This window comes from Cebus imitator, unplaced genomic scaffold, assembly GCF_001604975.1.
Source record: "Cebus imitator isolate Cc_AM_T3 unplaced genomic scaffold, Cebus_imitator-1.0 Scaffold44, whole genome shotgun sequence".
Taxonomy (NCBI): domain Eukaryota; kingdom Metazoa; phylum Chordata; class Mammalia; order Primates; family Cebidae; genus Cebus; species Cebus imitator.
Window position 1 is genome coordinate 3,463,881 of NW_016107359.1, and position 13,389 is coordinate 3,477,269.

The following is a 13,389-nucleotide window of genomic DNA, read 5'->3' on the forward strand; positions in this document are numbered from 1 at the left end:
AAGAAGAAGAAGAACCAGTTCTTTCATCAATAGCTCCTGTTTCTGACACCCACACCCCACCCTATTTGTGATCCCAATTCTAATTGCTGTGAGCTGGTTCACTGTCCTCCATTCTGCTCCCAATAAACTCCTTTATGCCTACATTAGCCACAGGACTTTCTGTTGCTTACATACAAAGCACCCTGGCAGATAAGAGCTGGAAAATGTAAGCAAAACAGGAACATAATCCAAGATCAGAGGCCCAGTCATCCAGGGGAAGGCTTGAATCAGAGAGGCAGACATGGACCCAGCGCACAGGGTGTATGAAGCCAGGGGTAAGCACCCAAACGACAGGAGTGCATGCCTTGGAACTCAGATGTCACCCCATCAGGCAGGTGATATTGTTGTTGACATCTTAGATCAGTGGAAGTCAACTGTGAGGCACCCCAACCTTGGTTCTTAATGGTGTCGTCAGATACAATACGACAGCCCAGGTGTTAATCTGCAGAGTGTTTATTTTAATTTTGACCAATATAAGAGGCAATTTTGGAAAGTAAATAGGCTTTTTTTCTTTTTTTTTTTTTTTGGCCTAGGGTGACTTGAATGTCACTGTAAGAAAACAGGGCATTGGGTTAGAATTATATATTTATTCATTAAACAAACATGTATTGAGCTCCTCTTCTGTGCAAATATCTGCTGTGGGCGCTGGGGAGACCAAAGTGACTAAGTCAGAGGCCTGCTTCTCCGTCGGAGGAGGGACGGCTGCACAGCATGCCCCAGCAGTGCATGGTAAGGACCACGAGACTGGAACACATGGAGTTCAGACGCAGGGAACCCTCTGAGCTGAGAGGCTCAGGAAAGCGAAGTGGAGGAGTCAGCATTCAAGGTGCTCCTTGAGGGACACAGAAGGCTTCACCGACAGCAATGCAGGGAAGAAAAAGAAAAATGGAGGCTGAGTGAGACGGCTCATGCCTGTAATCCCAGCACTTCAGGAGGCTGAGGCAGGCAGATCATGAGGTCAGGAGCTCGAGACTGGCCTGGCCAGCTTGGTGAAACCCCATCTCTACTAAAAAATACAAAAAAAAAATTAGCTGGGCGTGGTGGCGTGGGCCTGCAATCCCAGCTACTCGGGAGGCTGAGGCAGGGGAATCATTTGAACCTGGGAGGCAGAGGTTGCAGTGAGCCGAGATCATGCCATTGCACTCCAGCCTGGGCAACAGAGTGAGATTCTGTCTCAAAAAAAACAAACAAACAAAAAGAAACAAAAATGGCAAGTGGTCTGAATTGGCTGGCGTGCCTCCAGGCCCAGGGCGGATGAGGAGGTAGGCTGACGTCAGATTGTGGAAGACCAGGCTGAGAAGTCTGGATTTCACCTGTAGTCAGTGGGGAGCCAGGAGCGATCTGGAGCCGGAGAGGGACCTCATCAAAGCAGCAAACTGCAGAGAATCTGTCAACAATCTGCTGAGCAGATGGGGGAGGGGAGAGTCTGAGCAGAGTCCAAGCTACTTGGAGGCTGCTGCACCAGTCCAAGCAGGACCCTTCCCCTAAAGTGAACAACGGGAGCGCAGAGGAAGATGGAGATGAAAAACCCTGACGTGACAGCCTGGCATTGAAAACTAGATGGGCGTGGCAGGAGGCGGCGAGCCAGGGGCCTCAGGGTTTGGGCTAGAATGGCTGCTCATTTCCATTCAAATAACGCACATTTTCTGAGCACCTACTATGTGCAGAGCATGGGTTAGCAGGTAGAGAGTTGGCCAGGGCTTTTCCAAAGGTGCTCCGTGCATCTGTATCTCACCCTCAGCATTAGTGAGTGGGCACTGTGCCTTTCAATTTCTCATGAGAGGAGACTTGGAAGCAATAGAATGGAATTGCAACCCAGAGGAAAATGCGCAACTGTTGTCAGCCCAGGGAAATAAACCCAAATCCCAGCCAAGGCCTTCATCTGGCTAGTTTAGGCCCCGCCTCCTAGGCCACCTCTGGCTCTTCCCCAGGATTAACTTCACCCGACAGGGCCAGCCCCTATTTGCTTCAGAGCCACAGCTACGCTCTGTGGGGTTTTAGCCCAGACAAGACACTCAGAAGAGTGCACTGTGCCTTGTCCCAAATTCCTTGCACATGGCGTCTCTCACAAGAGGCTGGCAGCACAGGCAAAGCGGAGCTGTGCCAAGCCAGGCCATCCCGCTCCACCACCTCCAGCACGAAGGGCCAAAGACCGGCCCACACTGATGCGGTCTTCACCTCCCATTTTCCGGGAGCAAAAGTTCAGACAAGAACAGACACACACAAACACACACTCACACACACTCTCTCATACAGACACACACATTCGTGCAGACACACACACACACTCAAACACACAGACACATTTACACACACACACGACACACACAGATACACGTACTCACATACATACACACACAGACACACACAGAGACATACACTCTTACACAGACACACACAGTCACACAGACACGCACTCACACAGACACATACCTCAGACAGACACAGACACACACACACTCAGACAAACACAGACACATTCACACACACAGATACACATACTCACATACATACACACACAGACACACACACAGACATACACAGACACAGTCACACAGACACACACTCACACAGACACATACCTCAGACAGACACAGACACACACACTCACAGAGACACACACTCACACACACACGCTCCATACATGCACCCAAACACCACCAAACACGTCCCTAAGATCAGTGATGACTTAGGCAGGGAACACAGTTCCTCGCGTTTAGAGGGGCACGGTTTTCTTTAACTCCATGGACAGCAGCTCCACGCCAAGGGGATCACAGAGGAGAACGCGTGATGGCTGCAGGAAGCACCCTGTGCTCGCTGAGTGCGGATGTCCCTGGCTAAAGCAGCCCCCACAGCGCCCACTCCAGGAGGCAGATGCCTGAGTGTCTCTAAACGTTAATTCTCCCAGCTTCAAGTGTTTCCATTCCGTCCCCACTGGACGCCCAGTGATAAATAGACGAGGAACAGCTGCTCAGAAAGCTTGAATGCAAGTCAAGACTCAAACACCAAACGCAGAGCTGAGACTCAAACTCAAGTCTGCCTGTCCCCCCAGTCAGCGGACATGGCCCTCCCCACGTGAGGCACTGATGGGCACGGGGGGCCGTGGACACTGAAGCAGACCCTGGGAGAGACGAGCAGGCCTTGGGGAGCTCAATCGTGAACGAGACAAAACAGGACGGGAAACGCTGTGCTCCCACCCTGTCCTGGGGCTCGGGGTCTACGTCTTTCAGACTCAATGTGTTGTCAACACTGGACCTTGTAGTAGGCAGCCCTCACTCCCTGGACCTTGTGTGATCTGGCCTGAATGGAAGACACAACTTTATCCAGGTTGGAGCACCTGCACCTGCTCCAGAGACGCAGCGGCTTTCTCATCTCCAGCATCGTCCCCTCTGCTTTTTCTCAGAGGGAAATTCCGACCTGGAGGGGTTAATTTCCTCTCCCTCCAAAAAGAAAGGAGGGAGGGAAGGAAGGAGGGAAGAAGGAAGTCAAAAAAGAAGGAAGGAAGGGAGGGAGGGAGGGAGGGAAAGGAAGAGAGGGAAGGAGGGAGAAAGGGAGAAGGAAAAGGAGGGAGGGAAGGAGGGGAAGGGAAGGAGTGAGAGGGGAAGGTAGGGAGAGAGGGGAAGGAAAGGAGGGAGGGAGGGAGGGAGAGAGAAAGGGAGAAGGAAAAGGAGGGAGGGAAGGAGGGGAAGGGAAGGAGTGAGAGGGGAAGGTAGGGAGAGAGGGGAAGGAAAGGAGGGAGGGAGGGAGGGAGAAACAGTCACTTTTGCTTTCCATTTTCTCTGATTAAGGTAAAGGTGAGGAACAGTCTGTTAAAAGAAAGGCTGATCAGAAGGCTGGTTGGTTTGCTTCCAGGCTGTACACTCACTGTGGCCAAAATGGACCAAGTGCCTTGTCCAAGATCACACACCGAGGGGGACTAGAGTCCTGCCCCCTGACACTCAGTGACTCCTGCCTCCCTTCACTGCCTGTTTGCCATTACCTTGAAGACCACACACATGCACAAACACACACACATGTACAGCCTTTCAGAATGAATTAAATAGGCTCTGGGGTGACTTGTCAGAGCATCAGTCACATCATCACAGGTGGGGAGCTCTGGAGAGGTTGTTAGCAAACTAATGAATTATATAATGGCTGCTCACTAATTCCCAGAGCTAAGGTAAGCTTCCTTCATTCGAAGAAGATTAAGTTAAACCCGTATGTGTATGTGTGATGCTCTCGACAAGCTCAGAGCACTGTCCTTTTTCCTGAGAGCATCTGCACTATGAAGAACCCATGGAGATGGAAGGTCAAGGGCACTGGGGGAGGTAGATTGAGGAAAGCACCTGGATCCAGAGACTGAGGGGCAGGAGCATCTCCAGTTCAGCAACAACCCCCAACAGTAAGCTCTGAGGATCCGCTGTGTGCGGGAATCAGTTCTGGACACTAGGAAACATTGAGAAATAAGGTGCTGGGACTCAAAGGCACCTGCTTTGTTGGGAAGGCACTGTCCTTATTTTGAGAAAACTCCCAGGGAAAACAGCACTTCCTACCCTTGGGAAGCTCTCCAATTCGTTGAAGACATATGACCTTCTGAAGCTCCTGGTCTGGTGGAAAAACATTGACTGTGACCTTGGAAAAGGCCAACCCACTTGCAGGATAGAGGGAAGGAGGACAGACAGCACCTGCTCTTGGGGATCCTCCAGACTGACAGAGAGGATAGAGTCCTTGCTATGGTTGGGGCAGGGGCTGGCCCTTGACCTCATAAGTCCCTCAGTGGGGACCATCCCTGGAGTCCCCACTACAGTATGGAGCTAGATCCCAGGAGGTGACGCCCACACAGGTATACATCTGCCCTACGGCACCCTGCCCTGGCATCATTCCTTTTCTGAATGGCTATGAATAGTCATGATTTTCTTAGAACTTTGTAACCCAGCTCAAAGCACATGTCGCCTACATGCCTCTGCCTGTACCTGGCGCCTGACTCGGCCCATCCCATGAAGACTCTGTGGGTGCGTCCACAGAAAAGCCAGTCTCTGGAGGGCAGGATGCTGGGGGCCTCACATCCAGTCCCAGCACAGCAACCCTCTTCTCCCAGGCAAGTGGCGCTGGAAGCTGGTGAGTCTGGGGGAGGAGGCAGCCGTGGAGACGGCGTCCAGCCCTCTGCTCAGGAGCCACAGAGCAGATGGCTGGGAGACGCCAAGGGGATAGATGGAGTTGGCTTCTGCTTCTCGGGATGCCAGGTTCCCAGGCCCCACCAGCCGCAGCACCAGCAGTGACTTGGGTGAGAACCACAAGGTTTCTGGATTTGTACCCTGCCCAGCCCCTTTCCTGGGCTCTAGGTCCTAGGTCCCACCCTTCCTGGAGGCCAGGGCCCTGCTGCCACCCACAGTAGGACAGAAATCTGTTTCTCCGGCTCATAGCCCTTCCCAGGCCCTCTGCGATCGCGCCCCCAGGTGCTGCGCCTCTTTCTACCACCCCAGACCAGCTGCTTCCAGGTGACTGCAGCTTACTTCCGGGCCCGGTGTCCTACTCCCCACGCCGCTTTCCTAGGAACTCGGGACAAGGGCCTCACGCAAGGCTCCAAGTGTTTTTTGAGAAATGCACCCACTGACTGGTGAGAAACCTAAAATGGGCACCCACCCAGGGCATCAGGGACTTGATTCTCCCCTACTTCTCAAGTCCCAGCCTTCAGGGGTCCCAGTCACAGCCTCCTGCGCCTCTGGACATAGTCTGACTCCGCTCATTTGTTTGAAAGTCTCCATTCCAGAGTAGAAATCGGTGCTCCTGTGCCCCAGCATTCCTGAGAAGCGGTTTCCAGATTGCACCCCACACCTTGCCTGCATTACTTTTTTACTTAATTAGAAATTGACTTTATTAAGAACTACTGCCTGGAACAAAATCAATAAATAGTTTAATAAGCCAGACAATTTAGTCCAATCATCAGGAGTTAAAGTTCATTTGGGGGATAAAGTTTGTCCCAGTTGTTGAATAATCTAAATCCCGGCCTAGTTCTACGTAAAAGCAGATGTGTAACAGGTGCAAACCCGAAGCATCTCTCTGCTCCCAAAACAGCACAGCAGGGTCTTCCTGGGCAGCTTCCACAGAGAGCACGCGGCTTTCTGTTGCTCTTTTGCACCCAAATGCACACCAACTACTGACTCCAACCAGGCGTCCTACGACTGGGAGCAGGTCAAAAGCTGTCTGGGATTTCAGAAAGGTGGAAGAAAAAGAAAAAGAAAGACTCAGCTGGGATCCTGAGGAGCTGATTCCAAGCTGATGGCTACTCATTGTCTCCTTCCAAGGAAGTCTTTCAAACCCTCTGTTTCTTCACCCATAAAAAGCAGGAAATGATAACCATCTTGTAGATTACACTAAGGACTGTGAAAAGAGACAGAAAAGAGCTTAACCAGAGAGATTCAGAATGAGCACGGCCATGTCTTCCTCTTCCGGCCAAAGTCTCCTGCAATTACTTCCACCATGCATTTTGAAGGAGGAGGAGGAAAAACAACAAGAGGAAGAAGAGGAGGAGGAGGAAGAGGAGGAGAAGAAGAAAGAAAAAGAAAGAAGGAAAGAAGAAGGAAGGAAGGAAGGAAGGAAAGAAAGAAAGAAAGAAAGAAAGAAAGAAAGAAAGAAAGAAAGAAAGAAAGAAAGAAAGAAAGAGAAAGAAAGAAGAAGAAAAGAAAGAAAAGGAAGGAAGGAAGGAAGGAAGGAAGGAAGGAAGGAAGGAAGGAAGGAAGGAAGGAAGGAGAAAGAAGAAAGAAAGAAAGAAAGAAAGAAAGAAAGAAAGAAAGAAAGAAAGAAAGAAAGAAAGAAAGAAGAAGGAAAGAAAGAAGAAAGAAAGAAGGGAAGGAAGGAAGAAATCTGTCTATGTCAGCACTGCAAAGAGGAAGGAAGCAGGGACAGGGGGATGGGGGAGGGACCAAGGGGCAGGGAGGGAGAAGTGGAGTTACACAGACCAGAATGTTGAAGAATTCCTAGAAGATACAAAGCAGTAGGAACTGAGTTGACAGAGGAACAAAAGCAAAGAATAATCACAGCCCAAGACATGAGGAGTTGCAGGAGGAACAGAGATTCTCAAGTACAAATTGAAAAATGTGAATAGATGATCAAGAATCACTAAACATTAGAAAAACCAGCATCGTAACCCCTGAGTTCATGCAAATGATGAACACCCAAGGGAAGAGCATCAACAGGGGAAACAGAGACAAAGTTAAATAATAATGAATATTCTCAGAAAGATTCACGACAATGACACACAAAAAGAATCACAAGTTGCAATGCAAAGCCACAACGCTTGAACTTTAAAATGTTATTATAAAAATTAAAATCATCATGGACAGATTATGTATGTCCAAAATCATAATTTCCAAAATCATAATGGACAGATACATTTCTTTATTCAGTATGTATTTCTTTATACATACTGAATAAAGAAATGTATCTGTCCATTATGATTTTGAATAAAGAAATGAGCACAGTGAGTATCCAGTTAGTGAGTTGGTCGGTGCAGCTCAGGAAAATCTCCTAGGACACGAAGGGAAAGGCCCGAGAGGGTCCAGGGGTTGTAGGGCCAGGGCAGTGCCTGGCAAGATGAGGGAGCTCCATCTATGCTGCTTGAACCTGAAAGGCATTTGATGAGAGGCAGCCCCATGTCATGGAAATGATTCTTCCATCATTACAGCAACACAATTCATGAGCGTACCAAGTTTTTTGTATGTGAATTATGCAAAAGTAACCTTAAGCCTAGTCCAAGTCAAATTACAGATTCAGAATCAATGGAGTCTGAATTAGCTACGTTTGAGTGCTTAGGGACCTCAAAGGACACACATAAACACACACACACACACAGACACAGATGCACACACGCACGCAGAGCTAAACTGAGCTCACTGAGCAGAAGGGTCTCCTTCTAGGGATTATACAGCCTAATGCTCTTGTTGCAGGGAAAAGGAAACTGAAGCTCACTCAGAGAGGCAGAGTTAGCCCGAGACTTCCTCTGACGCTCCAAGTCTGAAGGCTTTTTGGTGTGTCAGATTCACCAAGCTGAGCACAGTCATCTCTCTGATGTCTGTCTTGCCCTGACCTCTCTTTCTTGTTGACCTCTCAGAGCAGCATCTGCCCCGATCGGCAGCTCTGGGGAGCAGAACTTGATCAGAGGAATCCAGAGGCCTCTTCGATTGGTTTGTGCTACAAAGGAGAAAGGAAGCCAGCTGTGGTCATTTCTGCTGCGTTCAGCTCCCTGGAGGGGCCCCAGAGTCTTTGTCGGATAGCATTCTGGATCTAGCGTGTCTTATTCTCACCCATTTACCCAACCACTCCATTTTTTCAGTAAGCACAACTTCTCTTCAGTTTTTAGCCCCGTTGGGGCACCATCAGAAACCAGTTGCCTGTTCTCCCTGCCCCTTTATTCTGTGGGTTCTTCCAGAGGAAGGAAAGAATTCAACATGGATCAAGCCCCTACCCCGTGCCAGACTCTACGGGGCGTTTGATGCACTTGACCCCTTTTCAATCTCACAGTAATGGTGTGATGCAGGCGTTCTTTTTCTGCTTTCCAGATGGGACTGCTGAGTTCGGAGAAGTTACGTAACGGGGAGGGCCACACGGCCAGCAGCGGGGAAGGTTGGAATAAACGCAGGCCTCTCCGACACCTTGCTCCTCCCGTACCCAAGCCTCCCTCCAGCGAACTTTAAGCCTTCTGGGAAAAGGCATTCTATAATAATTGGGCAACGAGGCTTGGGAAAGATATTAACTCCAGGTGGCAGGTAGGTCATGGCCAAATGGGGGCCTTACCACAAGACTCAAAGCCACTCAGTCAAGGAAGCTGCCTAGAAGAGGAAGATTCTGAGCTCATTCCTAGTGGAGGTAGGCAGAATTTGAGGAGCGAGGGAGAAAGAAAGAAGAGCTTCCAGGCTTAGCAGGCAGGATTTTAAATTGCATTAAAAAGTAAAAGACGGTAACTCCATCTGCCTTTAAAGGGGGCAGGAATGTGGAATAATTCATATCAGAGAAAGACCACATCGTGGCCCAGATGCCTTTCAGTAGGGAAGTCTGGTGCGGGACGGGGGACAAAATGGGGAACCTGATCACTGTAAAGGGAAGATTGGCATGTCAGGCCTCTGCTGGGTCCAGCCCGCGCTTTTGATGTACAGAAATAGGTCCCAGCCCAAGTAGTGGATATGGACAGCTAAAAGATGCTCTGCTTAAGAAATCAAAGGAAACCTGAGCTTCTGGGGGTTAGTCCGTGGGAGAGGGGTGGAAGGGCCGAGAAAACAAAGAAAGGGAGAAATGTGAGGTCCAGGAAGAGTGGGGGGCCGGGGGATCCAGAGGCCTGGGGAAAATCTTGCCGAGGAAAATGTGGCCAGGATCTTTAGAGACCGATGAGTGACATTTAATTTGAAGTTCCCTGTGCCGTGCCATAACACAGATATACACTCCATGATCCACATGTCACCGGCAGAGCATGTGACAACGTAAAGCTGCCGTTGCTTCAAGGCCTCAGTGGTGGAGGGGATCAGGGTGTAGGTTTCCTGTTATTCACAAAATAGAGACCTGTAGCACTTTTATTAAACAGGAAAGGGTGACTCCGTGACAGGAGAGCTTGGGGACAGCCAAGTGGCTGACATACAGGTTACAAAAGCAGAGACAATAGTGGAGATGACATGTGTGAATGAGGTTGGTGGCTTTGATTCACAGGCAAAAGCCCCATCCCCATGCTGGTTATTTCCATCTTAATTAAGGTAGTAGGTCTGTGGCACTTGGTCTGGCAGCAGTTAAAGTTGTTTTTTAATAGTAACTGAAGCTCTTACATTGCTGAGTACCAGCTATATGCTGGCACTGTTCTGAGCACTTCACAAGTATTAAGTCAATGAATCTTCACCATCACCTAGTCAGGCAGGTTACCATGCTTACCTTCATTGTGCTGATGAAGCAGCTGGGCCACAGAGAGGTTACCTGCCAAAATCATGCAGTAAGGAGCATAGGTGAGACTTCACTGCAGGCTACCTGGGTCCACAGTCTCACTCTGCATCTCTTCATTGTATCATAGAATCTCCCTGCAGAATAGCTCAGCCTGTGCCTTGCTTCCTGAGACTGGACAGAAGGCCTAGCTGCTTAGAGAGTGACAGCAGGAAGCCTACAGACCTTCTTGATTCCATAAAGAGTTCTTGTTCTTGGTCAATCTAAAGACTAAAATCAGGATCAATGAGGGGAAGAAATGAAGAAATCGACTCCAGCTCTGCAGAAGACTTTGCTAACATGCTGAGGGACCCACACAAATGCATGGTCTCAGTAGGTAGTGAGCTCCTTGTCATCAGAGTGATGCAAGCAGATACTTTCCAATGACTTGCACACTAAGCTAAGGGATCCCGTAAGTGTCTCTAATTTGAGATTCTATGACTCCAGGAAATGTTCCTGATCCAGAAGAAACTACTTAAAAGAGCAACACCAGGGATCACAGGCTCCATGGGTCTTGAGTTACCGAAGGTCTGTTGTGTTGGCCATTTCTGAAATCCTCTTCCTCTCCTTGTCTGCTTGGTTAATTCTCAGTCCATTCTTACTAGACATGGGGTCTCCCAGGCCTTCCCCACCTCCTGCTCCCTGGCTGACTTTTTCCAATCATCACATCTTTCTGATTATAGCTCACCCTCCCCGCCTGCCCAGTGAGAAACCAAGGGCAGAAATAAAGCCCCATTTGTGGTTCTAAACCCACAGCACTCAGAATGGGGAAGGCGGTCAGTGGGATCAATATGTCTTCCCTCTTAGTCTGTTACCCCCCACTGCAGTTATCTGTGTTTACCAACACACTGTCTCCCTAGCACTCCCACTGCCCACTCTGAACATCAGGCTCTCTGCCCCATGCACATTCTGTAAATGACTCATGGATGAAGGATGTCAGGGATTCCCTCCCCTCTCAGGTGGCTTCCTTGTGGCTTAGTTTTCCAGGGTCCACACAAGGTAATATGGCCTAAAGTGGTCAGATTTCCAACAGCAGTGATCTTTGTCATTCTACAGCCATACTCATCTCTGCCCGGGGTGCAGACTTAAATGCAGAGCCCCCCCTAGGGGAAGGCCTTGCTGGCAGAGCTGGGAGCAGGCAGCGTTGTGGACAGCCCCTGTAGGGATGGCCTCGGCTGTCCAGGGCAGCCACGTACAAAGACACACCTCTCCCAAAGGAGGACCACATCCAGTGACCAATGATCAAGGCGGAAGAATGTGCAGAAATGCGTTAGCAAAGCCATGTGAGACTGCTCTTCTTAGCAAGGCCTGCCTGCCAGGTTGGCCCTTGGCTGGCATCTGGGAACCTGGATTTGGGGAGGTTTTCCACCATTCCCTGATAAGAATGTCTCACGGTGCCTATACAGTCCAGACAACACCATGTGTGCCAAGCACCTGCTTTCCTTCTGGGAGCCTGGAATTTAGGCATGTGGCAGGCAGAGGGTGCCTGTGTTACCGGTCCTTCCTTCACTGTTGTGACAAAAGCCCTGAGCCCCGAGTCTCTAGTGACCGGGCAACATGCGACACGTGCGGTCACAGCTTGTGACTGGAGGAATGCTGCCTTCCTGCGTGACCCCGCTGGGACAGCGCTCCTGGGAGTTTGTGCCTGGTTTCCTGGGGGCTTCTCTTGTGCCTTTTCCCTTGGCTGACTTCGTTTTGTAACCTCTCACTGTAACAAGTCATGACCATGAGTGCCACTCTATGTTGAGTCCTGTGAGTCCTTTTAGCAAATCACTGAGCCCAGGTGTGGTCATGGGGAGTTCCAGCACAGAGTGCAAAACGCCATTTTGGCTCCAGAGCTCCCTGGGGATCAGGCAAGGCTGTGACTGGACCTGCCTCACAGATAACCTCCCCTCTGCCTGCTGCAGCAGGTTCCTTCCCTCCCTTTCTCTTCGGATGACCCTGAGGGCCTCTCTAATTAACTCTACCTGAGTGTTAAACTCAGTCTCAGATTTACTTCCCTGAGAACCTAACCTGCAGCAGATAAAAAACCAGCATTTCGGGACCTGAAATTCACAGGGCATTTTGTCATGTGTGAATTTCACCATCACCACTTATCAGGTTTTTACAGAGGAGGAAAAAACAGGAGCTGAGAGAAGTTAAGTGACATGCCCAAGGTCACAGAGCAAGTGAGAGTTGGAGCCGGGACTGACCCCAGGGCAGGATGTTTCTGAAGTCTATGGCCTGTCTCAGAATCAGGCTGCCTCTTACCTGTGGCTCTGAGGCTCCACAGTTCTTCCAGGCTTGAGGACACTTATCAGACATTTTCCCACTGAGATATTCCAACGGGCATCTAGGGACCAGGTCTAGGAAGCCCTGAGTGGGGCAGAATTCCAGCACCAGGAAAGGAGGCCGGGTATTTTCTCTCTTCCTGAGGGATTCAAATGAGAGGATGAGGAAAATGAACTTCTTGAAAGAGGAACACCTGTAATTCTCAACTCACTCCCCAGCAGATACAGGTCATGCCCATGCTCACACCTGCATGCTCCAGCTGGGACCTCTGGCTGCCGGGTCTCTCCCAGGCCCTGGAGTCTGTGCAAAGAGGCCTGTCCCTCTGTGCAGAGGACAGGAGTTCATGGTCTCATTAGCCATCCTGCACCCCCTTCCACTGCCGCCACAGGAATCCATCCAAGCAGGGATGACAATGAGAGGGACTTGGCCTCAGGCACAGGAGGGTTTACCATGCCACAGAGACAGCCAGGCCAGCTGTCAGCTCCAAAGAAGCCGAGGTTGCTGGAGAAAGTGACAGACGACCTCCCGGGGAGCTCAGGAACCCCATCTGCCCATGGCCAGGAGGAGCAACGCCCTTTCCAGCCTTTCCAGGACATCCAGCTGAGGCATCAAGCCCCCAGCTGCACAGCTTGGTGAAGCCAGCAGCTCCTCCCAGGTTCTGGGAATTCCCAGAGCTTCCCCTGCTGTGGGTTCCTGGGAGCATCACCACCTCACATTGAGTCGATGGAAGCTCCCCCTTTCCTGTTTAATGCAAAATAATGAAATAAGCCACATACACTCGACTGGTTCATCATACCGACAGCTGAACTTAAAGAAAACTTTGGGGTCCTGAAAGGAACCCACATCCACACCTTATTGCCAGCAAGTTCAAAAGCCTCTTAGTTCCTGCCACACGGTGGGTGTTTCCCTCCAACCTCCAAGGGTTCTTCTCTTCCACCTTTACTCAGCCCCTCTCTTCTCCCTCCTCCTGCCCTACCCTCAGGAGCCGTGGGAATGCCCCCCTGGCCACATTCCAGCCAAGTTCCTGCCACATGCCAGCGGGGCTGGTACAATCACCTCTCACTGTCCGGACCACCGTCGGGCTGCTCCTCCACCTCAATTTCTTTATCAATGTATTTTCCCTCTTTTTTTTTTTTTTTTTTT